General features: G+C 46.7%; 1 protein-coding gene and 1 non-coding gene across 5 annotated transcripts in view; both read left to right on the forward strand.

Moving 5' to 3' along the window:
* CALML6 (calmodulin like 6) overlaps positions 1-23457 on the forward strand; it is an 82437-nt gene that overhangs the window by 10891 nt on the left and 48089 nt on the right. For 2 of the 4 annotated variants that reach the window (XM_075906363.1, XM_075906361.1), the window contains exon 3: positions 4676-5651. The exons of the other annotated variants lie outside the window; for them this stretch is intronic. The gene's annotated coding sequence lies outside the window, so the exon portion shown is untranslated. The remainder of the gene's footprint in view (positions 1-4675; positions 5652-23457) is intronic. 4 annotated transcript variants of the gene reach the window in all.
* On the forward strand, positions 12956-13112 carry LOC112545141 (U1 spliceosomal RNA). The gene has a single exon (XR_012897388.1). It is a non-coding gene; the product is annotated as a U1 spliceosomal RNA (small nuclear RNA).

Raw genomic sequence — 23457 nt, forward strand, 5'->3', positions numbered from 1 at the left:
GAGAGGCAGCCTTTGCTTTCATTTGCGGTCAGGGACTATAAAGAATCTAGATTTTAGTAATGAAAGAGAATTCTGGAATTGGAAGATTTTAAAAATAGACTGATAATGGAGGAACTCTAAAAGGAAAGTATCAGAAAAATAAAGAGGTGAAAACTACACATTATTCAACAGTCCTGCTTTTTGTGGGTATTCAAATCTTACCTGTTTACTTTACTGTTAAAATTCAAGTTTTATTACTTTTTAACATTACCAAGTCACCACAGCAATGGGAGAGCAAGTAGGATTCTGTTCTAGCTCGTGCAACAGCTTGGAGAATTGTTAACTAATTTCCTGTTGCAAAATCTTTAGTAGTAGTGATAGTACATGAGCCAGAAAGAACTCTGCTTTATTTTCAGATGCCACATTTGCAGGGCTGCAGCATTAATTTCTATGGCAAATCAGGCTGGGACTTGAATTAGTTCAGAGGAGATCTTTACCCAGCCCCAACACCCTCAGACCTGCTAGTGACCCAGTCAAGTGAATGAGAACATATGAACTTATCTCTCTCTTTTATGTATATCTATCACTTGATCTTTTCTCCGTCAGAATTTTAGGAGTGGATTGTTGTAACCCTCCTTATCTCATAGCCTTTAAGGTCAGAAGCTGCAGATGAACTCTTTACTAAAGGTCCCAACTGAAAGTGTACTCAAATTTCCACAGTCCTATAATTGCATATGTGGATTATTTAATGTGTGACTGACTTCCTTACTGCTATTTATATTTAATCAATGTATTTATGTACTCAGTGCTTTTTTTTGTGATGGTACTGCCCAGTATGCAGTACCGGCACTTCCAGACACAGTACCAGCACCTCCAGTCAGAGCTCAACAACTTTTCCCCTGGAAACTTTTCCCCTGAAGTACTGGCACTGGCACTTCTTTCTTTCTTTCTTTCTTTCTTTCTTTCTTTCTTTCTTTCTTTCTTTCTTTCTTTCTTTCTTTCTTTCTTTCTTTCTTTCTTTCTTTCTTTCTTTCTTTCTTTCTTTCTTTCTTTCTTTCTTTCTTTCTTTCTTTCTTTCTCTTAACAAAAAAGCATTGTATGTGCTCATGTTAAAAATCCATAAAGCATCTGTGTTTATATATAACAGGGGTTTAAAAGACTAGATACATTCATGGAGGTTAGGACCATCAATGGTTATTACCCAGGATGAGCAGGGATGGTGTCCCTGGCTTGTGTTTGCCAGAAGTTGCTGAATGGGAACAGGGGATGGATCATTTGAGGATTACCTCTTAATTCCCTCTGAAGCACATGGCATTGGCCACTGTCAGAAACCAGGATAATAGACCTGATGAACCTTTGGTCTGATCCAGTATGGCCGTTCTTCTTTTCTTATATAAGTTAGGTGGAAGTGCAGATAATTTAGAATAAACTAAGGGCAGAAATTGCCTGTAAAGATATTTCACCAAAAGCTTTGTGAAACTTAATTCAAAACCAGATGTTTTGAGTAAACTTTACATACCAAAATTTACTATATATATATTTCTGCTTTTGCAAAAATATTTATTTTCATTTCATAAAGTGATGATACTTATTAATCCACTATGAGAAAAAAGTTTCACTCAGGGAAGCATATTTTGTTGTAAAGTCTGTAAGCTCCTTTCATTACCTTACATTAAAAAAGTCTGTTATAAATGAGAAATTTATAACCATGTTCCCCATCATCAATACAAGCAGTTAATATCCCAGGTCAGATCCTAAGATGGTATAAGTCAGTGGTCCCCAATGTTTTGGGGCTGCCAGGCGCCTGGGTGCGGGGCCACTCACGTGCTGGGTGTACAGGAGCGGGGCCACTCACAGGCCACGTGACTGGGGGCGGGGCCAAGCATGTGCCGCACACCCGGGGCCGACACCAGCATGTGCTGCGACCCCGGGCAGGGGCTGCTCAGGTGCCGCGCGCCCGGGGCCGGCACCGGCATGTGCGGCACACCAGGAGCCAGGTCCGGCACCAGCATGCACCGCGCACCCGGGGCCAGCACCGGCATGTGCGGCACACCCGGGGCCAGGACTGGCACCGGCACGCACTGCGACCCCAGGGCACGGGCTGCCCATGCGCCCGGGGCTGGCATCTGCCGCACGCCTGGGCGCCATGGTCCCCACCAGCGTTGGGGACCACTGGTGTAAGTTGTATAATTCCATTTAAGTCAAACAACTGCCAGTTTACAGAGGAGAAATATCTAGGATCGTCCGCATAGTGATTCCTATGATTGTTCTCAGTGCCAGCAGCCTTCTCCCTCATCTTGTTATCTGCAGGCATTGCAGTGGACCACTGTCAGACTTTTCTTGTGGACTGTGTTGAAACAGAGCCATACCTGTAACATTTCCTTTCTGTTGTGTTTATGTCTGTGTGAAAGGAGGTATGCATTTGATACGGTCTCGCATGATATTCTTATTGATAAACTAGGCAAATATAACTTAGATAGGGCCACGATAAGGTGGGTGCATAATTGGCTGGATAACTGTAGTCAGAGAGTTGTTGTTAATGATGCTAAATTCTGCTGGAAAGGGATAACAAGTGGAGTTCCGCAAGTGTCTGTTTTGGGACCCGTACTGTTCAATATCTTCATCAATTATGTAGATATTGGGATAGAGAGTACGCTTATTAAGTTTGCAGATGATACCAAACTGGGTGGGGTTGCAACTTCTTTGGAGGATAGGGACATAATTCAAAATGACCTTAGCAAGTTAGAGAAATGGTCAGAGGTAAACAGGATGAGGTTTAATAAAGAGAAATGCAAAGTGCTCCACTTAGGAAGGAACAATCAGTTCCATACATACAAGATGGGAAGCGACTGTCTAGGAAGGAGCATGGCGGAAAGGGATCTAGGGGTCATAGTGGACCACAAGTTGAATATGAGTCAACAGTGTGATGCTGTTGCAAAAAAAGCAAATATGATTCTAGGCTGTATCAACAGGTGTGTTGTAAGCAAAACTCGTGAAGTCATTCTGCTGCTCTACTCTGCACTAGTTAGGCCTCAGCTGGAGTACTGTGTCCAGTTCTGGGCGCCACATTTCAAGAAAGATGTGGAGAAATTGGAAAGGGTACAGAGAAGAGCGACAAAAATGATTAAAGGTTTAGAGAACATGACCTATGAAGCCAGGCTTCATGAACTGGGCTTGTTTAGTTTGGAAAAAAGAAGATTAAGGGGGGACACGATAGCGGTTTTCAAATATCTAAAAGGGTGTCACAAGGAGGAAGAAGAAAATTTGTTCCTCTTGGTTTCTGAGGACAGGACAAAGAGTAATGGGCTTAAAGTGCAGCAGGGGAGGTTTAGATTGGACATTAGGAAAAAATTCCTAACTGTCAGGGTGGTCAAATATTGGAATAAATTGCCAAGGGAGGTGGTGGAATCTCCCTCTCTGGAGATATTTAAGAACAGGTTAGATAGACATCTGTCAGAAATGGTGTAGACGGAGCTTGGTCCTGCCTTGAGGGCGGGGGGCTGGATTCGATGACCTCTCGAGGTCCCTTCCAGTCCTATTATTCTATGATTCTATGAGGTAGATGGTAACGCTAACCTTGATTTTGATCTGCTTTAAAGTCTCATCCCTTTTGATCCAACAACAAAGAAAAAAACCAAATAAATAAAAAAGAAACACACCAACCCGCCCCCCATTCTTCCAGAATCATAACCTGCCTAGCCTAAAAACTGCATGCAACTTTGAGTTTTAAAGCATTTTAAGTTAGAACCATACATTAGCCCCAGCATGACTCAAAGGGCTCATGAATCTTTTTCCTATGCTGGAGCTTTGTAGGCTTGCTGCTTTTTGCCAGCCCGTATTAACAATGCAGTGAAAATCATGGCTGTTGGTTTCTGAGGAGCAGTCCAGGTAGCAAATTGTCAGATTGCATTCATTTTTTAGATTTTTTTTTTTAAATTCATACTCAATACAAATACTCAGTGAGCACAGGAGGAGGAGGAGGAAAAGGTGGGAGTAACTAGCTCCGTCTCCTCAATTACATTCTTAAGTTTCACGGTTTCTTTCAGCTTGCCTTTTGCTTTGGAACAAAAAAGTTATTTTAAATACTTTCTGAGAATGGAAAACAGAACAGTAGCAAGTTTTCTGGCCAGATGGGAGTCTTCTGAGAGGACCTTTAAGGATGAAAACTGGGGGGAAGGGAATGCTAATTAGGAGAGTTGTAGCATGATCTAGTAGTAAGAGCAGGAAGGATAGGGAATCAGGATTCCTGGGTTCTATTCATAGCTTTGCCCTGACATGTCACTTACCTTTTTTGTTCTTGAATGTACTCATCTGTTAAATAAGTACAGTACATCTGTAAAATGGATCCCAGCACCAAACATGTGTTGCTGCAGCATTAGTGTGGATATGGGTGTACAGAATCTGGGTCATGCCCAGCTCAGCAGTGTGGACACTCGAAGGCTGGTTTGGCTAGCCAGGACCTGGGTACATTTTGCAGCATAGACGTATTCTAAGAATACTTGAGGCCATGTCTACGCTGGTAGATGTAAAGAGCTGGAAGTTATAGCGCTGCCCATAGAGTACATCAGTAAAATTGCTGCTAGGTGTCCACACTGTTGGCTGCCAGTGCAGTAGCATGATCAGACTTGCAGAACCTTTCAGAGCAATGTATTCTGGGGAGTTCTCTCACAGAGCATCTCTTCCTCTTCTGCTGCAGAGGTTTGTGGGAAGGCAGAGTGGAGGCATGGGGCATCCTGGTCCTGACCAAGTGCACTACGGTGCATCGTTTCACATCCCAGCAACCCTTGTGCTTCTGTCCGCATTTGGCACCATCTTTCAACGGCTTCTGTGCTGTGAGCTCTGCCTCCCCAGTCTGTGGGAATGGATCCCTAGCTGCTGATGAAAACGCTGATAGGTCTCACTAATGGCAATCTCATGTCACAAATGACAGTCAAATTATTCTTGAAGTTGCAAAGTGACAATGGTGAGTCTATGCAGTGTTTGTACAGTGCAAGATTTTTTGTGGCATTCATGGAGGTGCTTACCGCAGTGGAACACTGCTTTTGGACTTGGGAAACAAACCCTGAGTGGTGGAAACACGTCGTCATGAAAGCCTGGAATGATGAGCAGTGACTGCAGAACTTTTGGATGAGAAAAGCCGCTTTTGTGGAACTGTGTGCTGAGCTCACCTGCATCCTGTGGCACAAGGACACACAAATGAGAGCTACCGTGCTAGTGGAGAGCTACCGTGCTAGTGCATGGCGATTGCATCATGGAAAGTGGCTACTCCAGACAGCTTTTGTTCGGTCACCAATCAATTTGGAGAGGGAAAGTTGACCATTGGACTCATGCTAATGGAAGTGTGCAGGGCCATCAATTGCATCCTGCTGCAGAAGACCATGACTCTGGGCAATGTGCATAAAATTGTGGATGGTTTTGTTTGAATGGGCTTCCCAAACTCCAGTGGGGAAATAGATTCCAATTCTGTCACCAGACAACCTAACCTCTGAGTAGATTAACCACAAAGGATACTTCTCCATGGTCTGCAAGTCAGTGGATCAGTATGAGTGTTTCACAGACATTAACGGTGGCTGATCTAGAAAGGTGCATGATGCTTGCATCTTTTGGAACACTGGTCTGTTCAGGAAACTGCAAGCAGGGACATTCTTCACAGACCAGAAGATCATCCTGGGGTAAGTAGAAATTCCCATTGTGATCCTTAGAGACTCTGCCTACCAATGTTCTCTTTCAGCTACTCAGCAGCACAGCTTTACAGGTGATTAATCAGCCCCGCCAGTCAGTCAGCTCCGGGCATGGATCCCTGAGCCTCTGACAGGGCGGGGCTGATTAATCACTTGTGAAGCAGCTTAGAGGGAACACTGCTGCCTATCCCTTAATGCAGTGTTTCCCAATTGGTGCTCCGGGGAACCCTGGGGATCCGCGAAGCAAAACTAGGGGTTCCGCGAGGAGCCGGCACTCCCCCACCGCGTCTGAAAGAGAGAGAGAGCCGGCTAGCTAGCACAGGCATGGACAGCGAGTTGTATGGGCTCGTGGTGCCCATGCTGCACCAATATTTGGAACTGGAGTGGGCCCCGGCCCCCCCCGCGCATCCTCCCACCCCGGCCCCAGAGCATGTCTCCCCCATCCCCATCCCGTCCTGTCTCGTCCCTGCTGTGTGCAACCTTCACTGAGCTTCCCCTTGCTGGGTGCTGCTGCCCTGCATGGCATGCTCAAACCGGTAGGCGGGGAGATGCCCAGGCGTGATGTAACGTCACGGCCTGGGATTTTAAAACTGCTGGGTGCTGCGTTGCGCCGTATGGCTGAGTTGCGGGTTTGGAGTCCAGGGACAGAGCGCAGACTCCAGCCCCACAAAGTAGAAGGCAGAAGGTAGGGAAAGGGGAAGCGCTGGGAAAGGAAGGGGATTGTGCAGAGGGGAAAGGGAAGGGGAAAGGCTGGGAGAGGAAGGGGCTTGAGCAGAGGGGAAGGAGAGAGAGGGAAGAGAGGGGAAGGCACCAAAAGGACAGGGTAGAGGAGAGACAAATGCCAGGGGGCCAAGTACAGACAATGAGGAAAAAGGCAGGAGGGGAGGTGTCAGTGGGAGGGAGACAGGGTGATGCTGGGAGGGGAGAGGGGAAGGGCATTGGAGGCTAGAGGGGGAAGGGGGAGGTACTGGGAGAAGGCTTGAAAGAAGGGGTGGGCATGAGGGAGGCGGGGATGGAGCAAGTCGTGTGTGAGGGCACAGAGGCATGAGGGGAACGGGAGCAGAGGGTGGTGAGGGAGTGGGTATCAGGGAAAAAGAGGGCAAAGGAGGTAGGGGCAGTAAGAGAGGGGGAGGCACCAGGAGGGTGCAGGGATAAGGGAAGGTGCAGGTGCCAGGGGATTCTGGGGGTGAAACAGAAGGGCATACACCTGCAGGGAGGGACCACCACCAGAGGAGAGACGCAGGGCAGGTTTGTAGAGGGAGGTGTTAGAAGAGGGGATTAGGAGGGGTAGCTCAGATGATCAGAGTGGGGCTACTGGAGGAGTGGGCACAAGGAGGAGAGAAGGGCTGGTGGAGGGGGGGCAGGTTGCAGGAGGGATAAGGGCAGTGGGAAAGGCAAGAGTCAGGACAGCAGAGGAGGGTGAGGAGTTGGGAGGCAGCAGGCACCAGGGGAACTGATGGAAGGGGAGGAGACATGGCATCAGGGAGAAAAGGTAAAGGTTTAAAAACATTTATTAATAACTTGAGTGCCACAGTGGCACAAACAACAAGCCACGTGAACTCAGTACTGGTGCACAACACAAAATTCATTTTGCTCATGCGAGGAAACTCTTAGGCTATGTCTACACTGGCGGTTTCTTGCGCAAGAGTTCTTGTGCAAGAACAAGTCCACACTGCCATGTGCGAGCTGTGCTTTTGCGCAAGAGCATCTATGGCAGTGTGGACGCTCTCTTGCCTGAGAAAGTGCCAATGGCCATTTTAGCCATAGGGCTTTCATGCGCAAGAAATTCATGTTGCCTGTCTACACTGGCCTCTTAAATTATGGAGATTGCCTATCTCCTAGAACTGGAAGGGACCTTGAAAGGTCATCGAGTCCAGTCCCCTGCCTTCACAGCAGGACCAAGTACCATCCCTGACAAATTTTTGCCCCAAATGTCTAAATGGCCTCTGCAAGGATTGAAGTCACAACCCTGGGTTTAGCAGGCCAATGCTCAAACCACTGATTGCTCAGCACCCCAACCTTCCACATGAGCCCAACACTTCCAAGCCTGGAGCCCCCTCCCCAAGCCAACATCCCCTTCTCCTGCATCCAAATTCCCTCCTAGAGCTTGTACTTCTCATCCCGTCCCCCACCCCAATCTCTCATTCCCACCCCACAGCTCCTGTCTCAACCTAGTGAGAGTGTATAAGGGCTGGGGATAGCAAGTGATGGAGAGGAGGGAAACAGAGCGGATGAGGCCTCAACGAAGGAGAGTGGGAGGGATCTTGGGGAAGGAACGTGATTTTTATGCATTGGTGGGTCCCTCTCCCCCCCCCCCCTTCTTTCTTTTTTTCTTTTCTTTTTTTTTTTTTTTTTCCTTGACAAACCTTGGGGTTCCTTGAAATTCTGAAAAGAGTTCCTCGGCCAAATAAAATTGGGAAACACTGCCTTAATGCAATGGCTCATGAAGACATATATGGGGAGCCTTGACAGCAGCAAAGAGTGGTTCAACAACAGGCTGAGCAGGTGCAGAATGACTGTGGATTGAGCTTTTGGCTATTTGAAAGCCCTCTGGCATTGTTTATATGGGAAGCTGGACTTGGCCGATTGTAACATCCCTATGGTTATCGCCGCATGCTGTATCCTTCATAATATTTGCAAAGGGAGGGGGGGGTGAAAGCTTCACTCAGGGCTGGACCGCTGAGGCTCAGTGCCTGAAAGACATGTTTGAACAGCCAAGACCAGGGCTATTACAGGAGCACATATTTCCCCCCTCCCTTTGCAAATATTATGAAGGATACAGCATGCCAGGATGCCTTGAAGCAGCAATTAGAGGTTGAAAGTCAGTAAAACTTGTTGCCATGCGTGGGAGTGCAGTGACTGCATTGCTAGTGGGTTACTCTGATTGGTCCGTATGCTGCACTTAACACTATAGTGACTGAAGCTTTTCTGGGGTATGCTTACCTGCTTGCTTTCTTGTAATGGAATAAAGATTGTTTTGAAACAAATCAATTTAATTTATTAAACACAGCAAATGTAGGGGACACGTGCAGCATGAAACATCTGCACTGGATGGGAGATAGGCATGCAGGAGGTGGGAGAGGCAGGAGGTAAGGCAGGTCCCTAGAGTTTCGCAGGCTTTTTTTTTTATATATATATATATATATATATATATATATATATATATATATATATATATATATATATATATATATATATATATATATATATATATATGTGTGTGTGTGTGTGTGTGTGTATATATATATATATATATATATATACACACACACACACACACACACACACACACACACACACACAGAGGGCTCGGCAAATAATGCACGGCAGGCGAGCGGGGCTCGCCACGGTTCGGCAAGCCCTGTATATATATATATATATCTCCAAGTTTCATATGCAACTTGGCTGTCTGATGTGCTGTGCAAGAGGGTCTGCAGTTCATTGAAGTGAAACTGCATGTGAATGGGTGTTGAGTGCCTCGGGTGCCTGTGGAAGTATGCATGGGTGGAGTTTGGGTGGACAGGTGTGGAGTACAGTGGGTGGTGCCCAGGGACAGGGTAGTGTCTAAATTGCATTGGCAGTGAGGGAGAGGAAGGTGTACGGAAAACAGTTTTGGGACACCTGCTGCAGGGAGGATGGCTACACAGCTGCTCTGTCTACCGTGCTAGTAATGTCTGGAGTGTGTCTGCTTGCCGCTTCATAATGTTTAGGAGTTGCTCTGTGCTTTTCTTACATTCCCTCCTGTCACTGTCCCTCTCCTTCTTCAGCAGCGTGACTCAGGATGTCACACAAAAACTTCTCTCTAGTCTTTTCTTGACTGCTTCCTGGTCCTTTTCAGATGCTCAGCAAGCTTGAGGACCTCAGACTGGCATTCCGAGGTTGTCTCTGTCAAGGCACATTTGCAACATGTTGCAGAGGGTCCTTTCTTAACACTAGATACAGTACTGCCTCGACATTTTTGAAACACTTGCACTGTTCACGTGGCTAGCATTGTCTGACTATTCCAGACACGAATGTTAAGTTGTGATGAATTAGTTAAGCGAGTAGTTGATGGAATTTCCACTGACTACTCGATTAGTTGATTGGGGGATTCAGGCAGCCTGGCTCCTACTGAATTTAAACTTCAGTGTGGTTAGCTCCCGGGGGTGGCACGAGCAGGGACTGTTTGAGCCAGCTCCAGGACCGCTGTGGCTCTGCCTCCCCTATCCGCCCCCCTGCACTGCAGAGATGGTGCTGGGGGAACCAACTTTTAATCCAGCTCCCCCCTCAGCACCAGCTCCTGCCCTCTCCCTTGTTGGCTCTGACACAAAGGCAGCAAGGTGGGGAAGCAAGTAGTCAACTACTCCTTAATGTCCCTAGTTCCAGAGCAGGCAAACATAACATACAGGAACCCCACAATGGTGAGTTCTTCACAAGGGCAGGGGAAAGGGCAGGGATTTTCATTCGTGCATGACCATTCTGTACTGTGGGCTAGTGTGATTTGGAGAGAGCACTGCGAAGTTCAGGGGACACAGCAAAAGTTAGTAATGGCCTCTCATTTCCAATGTGTTCATTCTGGAAAACATTTAGTTGCTTAGGGTGAGCGGGGAAGCAAATGGGGGGCTTTTACTTGACTGTGGGGTCCGTCTGGGACCGTATGCAGCTTGTTTTTGCTGAGCAATGGTCCCCCCGTTTTCCGCTGACAACACAGTGGCGAGGGAATGTCAGCCTTTATGGGTCAAAGACCACATTTGCTTTGCTAGCAAATTTAAGAAGGGTGGCATAGCAGTTGCATGGCACTTTTGATAAGGTCTGTGAAACAGATTACCATGACATAAGAGATTGCATTAACAGTCTGTTCGCCATCTGACTGCCCTTTTGCTGGTAGCATCAACATACAGAACCGAAAAGCCTCCTTTCTGTAACACTCATGCTCCCAGGAACTCGCTTGAGTGCTTCATGATACTGACCCATCACACCAAGTCATATCATCCACAGCATTGGAGGTAAAAAACAACTCCTGAGTGCAAGCCTCTGTGGATGAAAATTCCTCCTCTTGTTCTGGATCCGCCTCCCTCTCAGTACTTTCAGCCACAACTTCCTCCTCCTGTCTCAGTCCAATGTTGGATGACCTCTGAGCTCCCAAGTATCCACGAGGGTCTTTGGAGTGGAGGTGGGGTCTCCCCTAAGTATATCATCCAGCTCTTATAGAAACTGGAGGTTGTAGGCACAGCACAAGAGTGGTGGTATGCTTCCTATGCCATGTGGTAGGCATTTTGCAGCGCCTTCACTTTGACTCTGCATTACAGAGTGTCCCAGTTATGGCCCCTTTCAGTCATGAATCTGGAAATGTGTCCATAAGAATCATAATTCCTATGGCTGAAGCATAGCTGGGTCTGCACTGCCTCCTCTCCCCAAACGCTGATGAGGTCCAGCACCCTGGCATGGCTTTAAGCAGGGGATCTCCTGATGCATGGAGAGGGCGAATAAATGAGATGAGAATACACCACGCATCACTGAGCAAACAGGAAGAGGACTTTCACATTTCTGAAGGCATGCAGAGTGGGTCTAAGGGTTGGTCACCTAAGAGCAAGGCAGTAGAGATCAAACAGATGATCAGAGAGGCAAAAACAGGCATTGTGGAAGGGTGTAAGAGGCCAGTCACTTTGAAGTAGGAATAAGAGATCCTCCGGAAAAGGGCTTTATTCCGGAGGATCGCGCCAGTCTAGACGCTTTTTTCCGGCTTTTCCCCAAGCCGGAAAAAAAGCGGCGGCCATGTTTATTTAAATCCTGCGGGGGATATTTAAATCCCCCGCGGATTTCCCTATTCCCAAGTTCAAAATTAGCATGCCCCTTCCGAAGAAGGGGCCAGTGTAGACGTAGCCTCAAGGTATTGGGAGAGCAGAAAATAGATGTATAGATACCTTTTCCCATCACCTCAGGTTATGCACTGAGCTTAGGTCATCTAAATCTGAGGATTGGACCTGTAATTATACCCTGTCCTAGGCACATGTAGGGAAACTGAAGGAGAGAATATGAGGTTAGTCATAGTTTAGTGCAGTGTTTCTCAACTGGTGGTTCAAGTACCCACAGGGGTACTTGAGAGAAGTCTTGGGGCTATGTCAACACAACTAAAATTTGGAGAAAACTGAATTTTTGTTTTAAATTTTACAGCACTTTATTATTTTTGTACTTTTTGCACCCAAAAATTTCATTGCCCAACCGGCTATGATTAAGTTGTTTAAACAAATGTGTTGCAATGGTAAAAAGAAAATTGTGTATCTGAAAACTGTAGGTACTCGGGGTACTTATCTTTTTTTTGTTTTGTTTTGTTTTGTTTTGTTTTGTTTTGTTTTGTTTTGTTTTGTTTTGTTTTGAAAAAGGGGTAATTTAGAAAAAAAGGTTGAGAAACACCTGTCTGGTGTGTAGAAGCCTGTCTCCTTTCCCCCATACACTTTAAATGTAATAATGATTCTGGTTACAGCAAAGTATATCCCAAGTGATAAGTGGCATTATCATGATCCAACCCTGCGCTCGATATTTCTGTGTTTTCTGCTAACTAAATTACCTTTGTATTACCATTTCTGTAGCCTGAATTCAAATGCACAAAGCTGCTGATGAGTAGAAGTTAGTATTAAATATTTTTTATTTTGAAGGGGCTTTTCCTTAGGGGAATCATTGCCTCATTGAACAACTAACAGATAAACAACAGGTACCTTGGAGATGCAGAGAGTGTTGAGAACTCAGCCTAACTACTGAAGTTTCCATGATGTCAAATGCATTCACTCTGCAGTAAAGCTTGCCCATGGGAAATACCTCCAAATACAAAGGAGACTCCATTTATCAAGTTGCATGTCAATTTCCTACAGAGTACTTTTTGCTCCTTGACAGAATGCAGTTTCAGGAAATGGCCACAGTGATCATAGGGAAGCTGTTACAAAACTTGCTGGAATTCCTGACAAGAGTGCTGTTCTTCCAAATAGACCGTGTCTTATTTTATTGCTGCAATTGCAATGTAACTTCAGTGCTGCCACAGATTCCAGCATCTAGACGTCAGCAAAATTTGGTTTATAAAGCTAAAATATTTTACTCTGTGTTAAGATAAGAAAGATCTAGTGCACAAACTGAGGGGTTTATTTCAGTGTTCATTCATTAATAATCAAACCAGGCGAATACAGCCCACATTTGTGATACAAGAAAGAGAGACTCAGAAAATAAAATGACCCTTTATTTTATTGTGACAGTAAAATTAATGGATTCTCTAGGGGCACGTCTACAGAGCAGGACAAAAGTCAAATTAAGCTACGCAACTTGAGCTACGTCAGGCAGATATCATGATCATGAAGGTGGTTTTCCCAGGGTGAGGCTCATCCATTGCACTGCCAGTGTGCTGACCCCTGCGATTTCCCCAAATGCGGGAAACTCGACTGCATAAATTGTGGTAGTGGGGGACTGCATTTGCATGTTCCCTTGGAAAAAAAACCTTGAGCTTCATCAGTTGTGTAGGTTAAGTTGAAATAGCTTATTTCAGCTTTTGGCGTTGTCTATACAGCAGGAAGTCGAAGGAAGAATACTCTTTCTTTGATTTCCCTCATTCCTCATAAAATGAGGGTTACAGGAGTCAGAGTAAGAAGTCTTCCAACTCGACATTATTTTGAAATAATGGATTGAAGTTTATACACGCTCTTTGTTATTTCGGAATAACATCAATTATTCCGGAATAACACTGCTGTGTAGATGTACCCTTAGGGCCGATTCCTGTTCCCTGAGAGCCAGTTTTGTAGGGGAGCTTCATTAGGGCTGCAACTTTGATGTTGGTGAAAAGGATTTTGCAGAACCTTTGACCACGGATAATTGATTGTTTAGTTCTGACAATGGAAAACAACTCAAAACTCAGCAAGAAAAACCCCTGCCTAGCTATCTATTTAAAGGAGAGCTCCAAAAGAAGTTGCCATGAATGCTACATAATGCGTGTAGATGTTCATCAAACCTTTGCAGTGCTCCACCTGGTAGACTGTTGTTTAAAGTGCCCTAAGAACCCTAGGGGCTGAAGGTACAACATGGGAATGAATAAAGAACTAGTTAAATGAGGAGTGCAAAGAACTGTTGCAAGAGGAGATATGGGAATCATTAAATGTCAGGTCCCATGGTATATGGGCTTAGTTACTTTTGTTCCCTATTGTGAACATTTTGGGCAGAAGAGCAGTGCATACTGGGAAAGACAGAGAAAAGTAGTTTGTAAAATGCATTAAATTGGGATTTAGTTAATCCTTGGGATTTGAGCCCAGCAGATTATTGGAGCCCAAATGTATTAGTGAAAGTGATCCAGATACTGTATTTTCTCGCTCAGCTGAGGCAGGAGGAGCTAGGATGGGAAATTGATGGAGATCTTGGGAGGAACAAGAATGAAGAAGTCTGTTTAGGGGCCAGGCAGAGAGAAGAAGTTAAATTGAAGAGCACCAGTGTTTGATTACAGGTCAGGTTCCATTCTATCTTGCTCTTCGTTGTTGCTCGCTGTTTAGAGATTGCATAGGGACAAATGCAATGAAATGATTGCCATACAAATCTCAGTAACTTCAGTCCCTTTGTGAGCACAGGGTAAGTCCTCTAAATGGCTAAATAAGAACTTTCCCCATGGCTTCCAGGATCTGATTACAAAGCATGTCCCAGCTTTCAAACCACTTGTCAGCAAGGATCCCAGTTCAGCAATGCCCTCTCCGGCAAGCACCTGTTAAAAAAATGGCTGTTAAAAGCCATGTTTCCATGCAACAAAACAAAACATATACAAAGTGAAACTTCTCCTAAGCTATGACCCAGGGGAACAGCCAGAAACGGTTGCCTAGCAGAGCTAGCTCTTTAACTAAAGGACAAACAGGAGCGTACTGGGAGCCTGGGGGAGACTTTAAAACGATTGTTTACTTGAGAAGGATCCTTCAATGTAGGTTCCACAGTATCCAAATAAAGTGAAGCCCTTTTTTGAAAAGCACATGATAAACATGGCCCACGCCTATACATCTGGTCCCCCTCCCTACTCTCCTCTCCCTCCTTTTCATTTAATCTTTCCCCCCTTCAGACAATGGCAGACCATTGATCACTATAGTGCAAAGATTTGGACGTCCAACTCCCATTGCAATTCATGGGCAATTCAATGAAATATTCATTTAATTGAAGTCAATGGCAGTGTTGAAGCTGGCTTCAGTAGAATCAGGATTTTATCCTAGGAGCTGGTTATGAAAATCCCATCCTATATGACCTGTGGTGCAAATGGCAAACACCATTAAGGAAAGAAGGCTGGAGCACATGCTCATCTTTATGGACAAGTCCATCCCGGAGGGGAAGGAGGGACATAGGAGGCAATTGTCCCAGACCTGCCGATTCAAAAGGGCCCAGGGTTCCTGTCTGCCACCACAGGCAGCCAGAGCTCCAGGCCCTTTAAATTGCTCATGGAGTGTCACACAGCGTGCTCTGAGCAGTTGCGAGGGCTGCTTAGGGAGGTGGAGGAGCCTCACCCTTTCTGCCCAAGGCTCCACCCCTTTTGGGAGCATGGAGTCACCTCCCCACCTTGCCCAGGGGCCGGGCAAGTCTGCCAGAGCCCCTGTTTATGGATAAAACCTACCGCAAGTATAGTGATTTCAGTTATTGTGTTGGAATAATTTAAATCAGTGTTTCTTAAATTGTTCTGCGGCACATTGGTGTGCCGCAAGGCAGTCGGAGGTGTGCCGTGGGGAACAACAGAATTCAAAATGGCTGCCCTTAAAGGGGCAGGTGACTTTTTTTTTTTTTTGCTCAATAACTTTCCCCCAACCCTTTTTTTTCCTCAACAAAATATCCTTGGTGTTCCTTATTAAAAAAAAATATTGTTTGGTGTTCCTTGGTCTTAAAAAGTTTAAGAAACACTGATTTAAATCAAAGGAAGCTCTTGGTAGTAATCAGGAGCCTATTTGCTATCAGCATTATTGGTATTAGGGATGGGTTCATATTCTTCATATATTCTTCTGATCTGAAATACTTTCTCCTTCACAGAATGTATCCCTGATATCTCACCATTGTCACACTACCTGGCTGTTATAGATCTAGCTTCAGCCTTCTCCTGACCTCATCCATGCCTCTCCTGTCTCTGTATTATCATTTTGGTTTCCTCCCAGGAGTTTCAACACAGGGTTTGCTATTTTAGTAGATAATCTTGTTTGAAGATAATCCCATTTACAAGTTATCCCTCCTGCAAAACAATCTTGTTAATAATTCCCCCACAGAGCAAACAAGGAATGGATGGTGGCAGCTGCAGGAAGGTTGTTTGTGGATTTAAGGCACAGGAAAGGGTATGTCTCTACAATGTAAATAAAAACCCATTGCTGCCTGTTCCAGCTGACACTGGCTCCAAGGTCTCCCACTGTTTCATTGCAGCGTAGACTTTGGGGTTAGGCTGTACCCTAAGGTCTGGAACACTCCTTCCTTGGAGAGTCCTAGATCTCATGATCCTTCTCAAGACTCAAATGTCTACACTGCAAGGAAAAAACTCTGTATGCCCAACTCAGCTGGCACAAGCCAGCCACAAGTGTCTAATTGTAATGGAGACATACCTCTTCATTTCCAGACTTTGTGTGGCCTTGAGGAAATTACATCTGAGGCAGAGAGATTAAGTGAACTGGCATGGTAATGCTCATCTACTATACAAAAGTGTTGAGAGGATTAATCCAGATCTAATCATGCTTGTGAAGTGCTTTGAGATCCTTGGATTGGAGGAGCTGTAGATACAGAAACCTTTATTGTTGTTATTACTAAATTACTCCTTATAGCTAATTACTCCTTATGTGAGTTGAGACCCAATGCAAGGGGAGTGAGGTGAGAGAAACTTACACTGACTCAGATCCCATCCTGTTTTATGAAGAAATAGAAGACATCACTCTCCAGTCTAATCAATATATTCTCAACGTCCACTGAGGAATGTAAAAGAAAATGTTTAATAGCAACCAGGCATAAATATCAACACAAATGACCAACAGGTTTATTTAGTGGACAAGTCTGGTTGGTTAGTTGAAAGAACTTTTTCTTGAATCAAATCAAACAATCCTACAGCAAAGAAAGAATCATGTACCATTCTGTATATAGTGCCAAACAAGATGACAGATAAGGTGGGTGGAGTATCTCTCTTATTATGCCAGATTCTGTTAGTGAAAAAGCCATGTTTTCCATCTTATACAGAGCTCTTCAGACCGGAAGAAAGCTTGTCTCTCTCACCAGTCTGGTACCTCATCCATCTTGTTGCACCAATATCCTGGGACCAATGCAAGTAACCTGTGCAGTGCTAGCAACACTGCAAACATAAATGTGCATGGCATTTAACAAACAAATGTGCATAACATTTATCAGACAAACATAGACAACATGAACCCTATTTAGGGATATAATAGTATAGTCAGTTAACCAATAAGCAAAAGCTTATAGGTTAATGCTATAGACTACATGTATCTCTTCCCCCCTCCTCCTGCCAATACATTTTTTAGCAGGCTGGCCAGCAGCCCATCTCAGTCCTGGCTTGTGCTGGGTCCGGGACCAACTCCCGCTGTGGCTCTGCATTTAAAGTGTATTAGGAGCCAGGAGAGCAGGCAGCCCAGCTCATTTCCAGCCAGTGCCAGGTCCAAGAGCTCAGCCCTATATCAGAGGCAGCAGTGCGGGGCAACAGGTAGCAGTCCATGAGGGGAGCTGGTTTTTAAACTGGCTCCCCTCACGGATCAGTTCCCGCCTGACATCCTACACTGCTGCTTCTGAGAGAGAGGCAGCAGCACAGATGGCAGGGAGCTCCGTGGGAGTGGGGCCAGAGCACACTGGCGGCCGGCACCACCCTGAGGGACTATAGAATAGTCGAGTAACAGATAAGAATTCATGAGGTTAATCGACTATTCAATTAACTGCTATTTAACACTCCTAACCCTATTCTGAAAGGCTTACAGTACTGTACAGTGGCTGATCCTGCTAATAGGACTACTCCCAGTAATAAGAGTTTGCAGAATCAGTCCCAAAAGTCTTTTTCTTACTATGAGCTCTGCACAGCCACAGGGCTCCTTTTGCAAAGAACTCATTGTAGGATTGGGGCCTGTGCATGAAACTTCTTGTTATAATTTTGTGTAGCATGTGACCATATTTGGTTCAAAGGCCTCTGATGAGATTTTGACAGTTAGTGTTATTGTATGATTTGTTTCAAAAGATCTGTTTTTATGCTATCTGGAAAACGAGAACATTTAAAAATAACTTTTAAGGGTATATAAAGACTTAGAAGGGCTGTAAAACCCACATTTAACATGTAGAATAAATTCAGTTTAAGAGCATCCAGATGTGTCTGAAAAAAATAATTTCACAGTTCTAACATCTGAAGATTGCATTTACTAGAGCTGGTTTGAAAATGTGGGTCCCTCCACGCATAGAAAATGTCAAGTATTATTAAAAAAAAACAGAAAATCCCCAAACTGAAAAGCTTTTAGCCAAAACCCACACATTTTTTTATTTGGAGTTTTCAGTTTTTAAGTGAATTCAACATTTTCAACAGAAAGAAGCAATTTTACACAAACATTTTTGTTTAGTCAAAAGCCCAATTTTCCGTTAAAAACTGTTTTGATGGAAAATTCTTGACCAGTCCTAAAATCTTAAGCCCACCCAACTCTCAAGCCAAGAATTTCTAAACAGGACAAAGGATATTGGCATTAACTACTCCCCATTTCAACAACAATAAATAATTAATCTCCAAAACACACTAAAAAGGAAAACCATTGCCAAGCTGTATAATTAGTTATTTGTTCCTAAGCCTTTAAAATTCCCTTTTAAATATAACTATTGTAATGCAGGTTTCACACTAGGACTGAGGACTTTTTTACCTCAGAATTCTAAATGCTGGAAAAAACGGGGATTTTATATTATATTGTAATGGACAAACCAACACATCCCTTGGCTACCAAAACCCAACAACAGAGCTATAATATTGCCTCTGTGTGTTTAGCCTGAGTTATGCTGATATATTACTGATGCGTATCATGCTAATCCAGCAGCACATAAAGACCTTTGTATTTTCTGTAACTTCTACCACACTGGTACTGTTAGGGATTTGCATTGGTAATAGAGCAACGCAGCCCAGAGAAATTTTTAGATATGTGTGTGAGGTTTTTTGTTTTTGTTTGTTTTAAACAAAGTCTCCAGTCTTGTAAATAACTAAAATTCCCACTGACTTCAAGGAGAATCTGAGGCTCACAACCTCCCAGAAAGGAAACAGCACCACAGAGATTTGAGACCTAAAAAGGTTGTTCATTTCCTTAAAAAAAAAAAAATCATATGATACAATGACTGTCTCAGACACTTCAGATTACGAGAGTGTTACCGCAGTATTTTATTTGTTTGTTCTGAGGTTTGATTGGATGGGTATGGATTCCAATTTTTTAATTTAATACTACCTGTTCCTTTTGATGTTCTTAATCCTTTGACTTTTGGGTTACCATCATAATGTAACTAAAGTAAAATCAGTTTCATACATTATAAGGTCAGTTAGGAGTAAAATAATATTTAAAATCATTCTTAAACTATTAATAAATGTATTTTTCATCATTTAAAATACAGTATATTGGCTTTTTACATTTCACTGTACTATTTGAATTAGAATAGACTGGTCAATTTCTTTTTTTCTTGGTCTCATGTACTAGTACAGTGGTTCTCAATCGAGGGTGCACAGAGATCTTCCAGGGGGTACATCAACTCCTCTAGATACTTTCCTAGTTTTACAACAGACTACATAAAAACACTAGTGAAGTCAATATAAACTAAAATTTCATAGAGCCAATGAATTGTTAGTACTGCTCTATATATCACACACTATAATGTAAGTTCAATATTTGTATTCCAATATATTTATTTTATAATTATATGGTAAAAATAAGAAAGTAAGCAATTTTTCAGCATTAATGCACTGAGACACTTTTTTTGTATTTTTATGTCTGATTTTGTAAACAAGTAGTTTTTAAGTGACGTGAAACTTGCGGGTAAACAAGACAAATCAGACTCCTGAAAGAGGTATAGTAGTCTGGAAAAGTTTAGAGGCACTGTACCAATACACTGGGGTTTAATTCTCTGCAAGAAGCAGTTTTCATAGAAATAAATAAACAATAAAACAAACAAGATCTTTCCAGTCATTTTTGCAAAACCACCTCCCCTCACCAAAAAATAACACATGGGCCTCAACTAAGAGCGCTATGCTGCTTTTACTAATATGCATCAGTCAGCAGATACGCATCTGAGTACAGCACAGCTCTGTGACATTTGGTATTGACTGTGTTGCTATTTATTATTTATTAAGCTCTGTCAGCGTGAGCATTTGCAGTGCTGTTGTGGCTCATTTATTCTTTTTCTCATAGGCATGCATGCATGAGTGGGTGGTGTGGTATGGGTTTTAAACACATGCTGCATTTGAAAGGCTCTTGAACTCTGATGCAAGATAAGAAACTAGGGGGAGGGCTTCCCTGTCTCTAAATGTAAAAATTCAAAATAAAGCTTCTTATATTTGTACCATGTTAGTGAAAATTGTATTCAGAAATGGCACTCAAGCATTAATCTGACACAGTAGATCTATGTGGACTGGATTATCTTTCTGAGAACCATACTTGCACAAACTCTCTATGGGTATGTCTACACTACAAAGTTAGTTCGAACTAACTTTCATAGGCGCTACACTAGCGCTCCGTTAGTTCGAATTTAATTCGAACTAACGGAGCGCTTAGTTCGAACTAGGTAATCCTCATTCCACAAGGATTAAGCCTAGTTCGAATTTACTAGTTCGAATTAAGGGCTGTGTAGACCCTTAATTCGAACTAGTGGGAGGCTAGCCCTTCCCAGGTTTCCCTGGTGGCCACTCTGGCCAACATCAGGCAAACTGTACTGCCCCCCTCCCGGCCCTGGAGCCCTTAAAGGGCCACGGGCTGGCTACACAGTTTGTGCCAGTTGCAAGGCTGCCAGCACCCGTGCCAGCACACCCAGCAGCTGACACCCATGAGCCAGCCACCCGATGACACCCAGCCCTCCTCCTCTTCCCGGGACCAGCCTGGCGGCTCCCAGGACCCTGCCCGGGGCCGCAAGAGGCGGGCGCCCGCGTGGTCTAGTGCAGAGATCGTGGACCTCATTGAGGTTTGGGGGGAAGCCTCCAATGTCCACAATCTCCGCACTAGCCACAGGAACGCGGCAGTCTATGGCCGCATGGCTGCCAGCCTGGCCGCCAGGGGCCACCAGTGCAGCCGGGAGCAGGTGCGCTAGAAAATAAAGGACCTGCGGCAGTCCTACTCCCGGGCCTGCCTGCCAGGGGCCGACCCGGAGGTATGCCCCCACTTCCAGGCTCTGGACTGCCTCCTGGGGGCTCATGCCTTCCCTGCCCCCCGGGACGTGATAGACCCCGGGGCAGAGGGACTGCTTCAAGAGATGGAGGAGGAGGAGGAGGAGGGCTCCGAGAGCCAGGAGCCTGCTGACAGCCTGCCCAGGACCTGGGACCCCCGAGGCACCCCACAGAGCTGCTCGCCTGTGTCGTCCGAGGCCGGAGAGGCGTCCACCTGTGAGTACCATCATGCTCCCCTTATGTGTACGGGGGGCTGGGGCGAGAGGGAGCCCCAGGACCATGCGCCTGGGCCTTGCCTACCACGGAGCAGCAGCTGGGGATCCTGCAAGGGCCCTGGCCTTGCAGAGGGGAGCTGGGTTTCACACACCTGGACCCCTGGGGTAATTGACCGCTGTTCTTGTTTCACCACAGCCGCAGCACCTGGGACTGCGGGGCGCACCACCCCGCCTGCAGCAGCCGCCCGCGCCCGGGCAAGCAGGAGAGCCAGGAACCAGGAGGAGTACCAGAGGTGGCACCTCCGGTTCCTGGAGCAACAGCTCTGTCTCCAGGACCACTGGGTCCAGGAGGACCTGAGGCTGCGCCGGAGGAGCTTGGAGGCACTGGAGGAGCAGGGCCGTGCCCTGCGAGGCCACCTCCAGGGCCTGCTTGACCGCTTCCCAATTCCTCCTGCTCCCCCTCCTGCTCCCCCTGCTCCTCCTCCTCCTCCTCCTCCTCCCCCTGCTTCCCCTCCTGCTCCCACTCCTGCTTCCTCCACACCCCCCGTCCCTCCTGCCCCACCCTCCACAACCGTTCACCACCAACGCCCCCGGACCCTCAGTGTTGCGAGACAGGAGAGGCAGCCGGACCCCCACCCCTGAGCTTTCCTTTCCCTTCCTCCCTTCCCTCCCCTTCCAGCTCCCTCGTCCCAGGTTTCCCCCTCCCCTTTCCCACCCTTCTTCCTCCCTCCCTCCCCCCCACCCCAGTTATGTAAAATAAAAAGACGTTTTTGTTTGAAAAACAGGTGTCTTTATTTGACAGTAGGTAGGGAGGGGAAAGGGGAAGAGGGTAGGGTGGAAGAAGGCCCCAGTGGGGCATGCAGGGAGAGGTCAGTCCTCCTCCTCCACCAGGAAGCTCTCCCGCAGGGCTTCCCGGATCCGGACGGCCCCCCGCTGGGCTTCCCGGACGGCGGCGGTGCGGGGCTGACCGTAGTGGCCAGCCATGCGGTCAGCCTCAGCCATCCAGGCTGGCAGGAAAGCCTCCCCCTTTCTCTCACATAAATTGTGGAGCACACAACATGCTGCCACCACGGGAGGGATGTTGTGCTCGGCCAGGTCCAGACGGGTGAGGAGGCATCGAAAGCGGGCTTTCAGTCGCCCGAAGGCCCCCTCCACCACGATGCGGGCCCTGGTCAGCCTGGCATTGAAGGCCTGGTGGGAGGGATTGAGGTGCCCCGTGTAGGGCTTCATCAGCCATGGCTGCAGTGGGTAGGCGGCATCCCCCACCAGGCAGACAGGCATGTCCACGTCCCCGACCCTGATGTGGCGGTTGGGGAAGAAGGTCCCGTCCTGTAGCCGCTGGTACACGGAGGAGTTGCGGTACATCCGGGCGTCATGTGCTTTGCTGGACCAGCCCACATTAATGTCCGTGAACTGTCCCCGGTGGTCACACATGGCCTGCAGGAGGATGGAGAATACCCCTTGCGGTTGACGTACCGGGACGCCTGGTGTTCCGGGGCACGGATGGGGATGTGCGTCCCGTCGATGGCCCCCCCCGCAGTTGGGGAAGCCGAGGGCGCCGAATCCCCGGATGACGGCATCCGGGTCGGCGAGGCGGACCACCCTGCGGAGCAGCACCCGGTTGATGGCCTTGACCACCTGCGGAGAGAGACACAGCAAAGCGCCAATCAGTGGGGCGCCCGGGTGGCTGGGAGCATTCGTGCCCTGGCAGTGCCCCGCGCCCCACTCCTGGAAGCAACCCCCCTGGCGGCGTGTAGTACGGCCGGGACAGACCGACCCCTCCGGTGGGGGGCGCTTTCGCCTCCTCCCGCCCCCCCTTTGTCCCTGGGGTGGCCCATCCCCTCCTTGCAGCCCCCCTTCCCCCCCGGCGCAGTGGCCGACGAGTGCCATACCTGCATGAGCACCGCTCCGACGGTGGATCTCCCCACGCCGAACTGGTTCCCGACGGATCGGTAGCTGTCCGGCGTGGAGAGCTTCCAGAGGGCGATGGCCACCCGCTTCTGGAGGGGGGTGGCGGGCCTCATGCGAGTGTCCCTTCTGCGCAGAGCAGGGGTGAGCCACTCGCAGAGCTCCAGGAAGGTGTCCCTCCTCATCCTGAAGTTCTGGGTCCACTGTCGGTCTTCCTAGCGCTCCAGGACGATGCGGTCCCACCAGTCGCTGCTGATGTCCAGACGCCAGATGCGGCGGGGCACGCCAGTGCCGGGGCACCGCCGCAGCTCCTCCACGGCCCCCAGGGCGGCCA

The sequence above is a fragment of the Pelodiscus sinensis genome, chromosome 23 (assembly GCF_049634645.1).
Source record: "Pelodiscus sinensis isolate JC-2024 chromosome 23, ASM4963464v1, whole genome shotgun sequence".
Taxonomy (NCBI): domain Eukaryota; kingdom Metazoa; phylum Chordata; order Testudines; family Trionychidae; genus Pelodiscus; species Pelodiscus sinensis.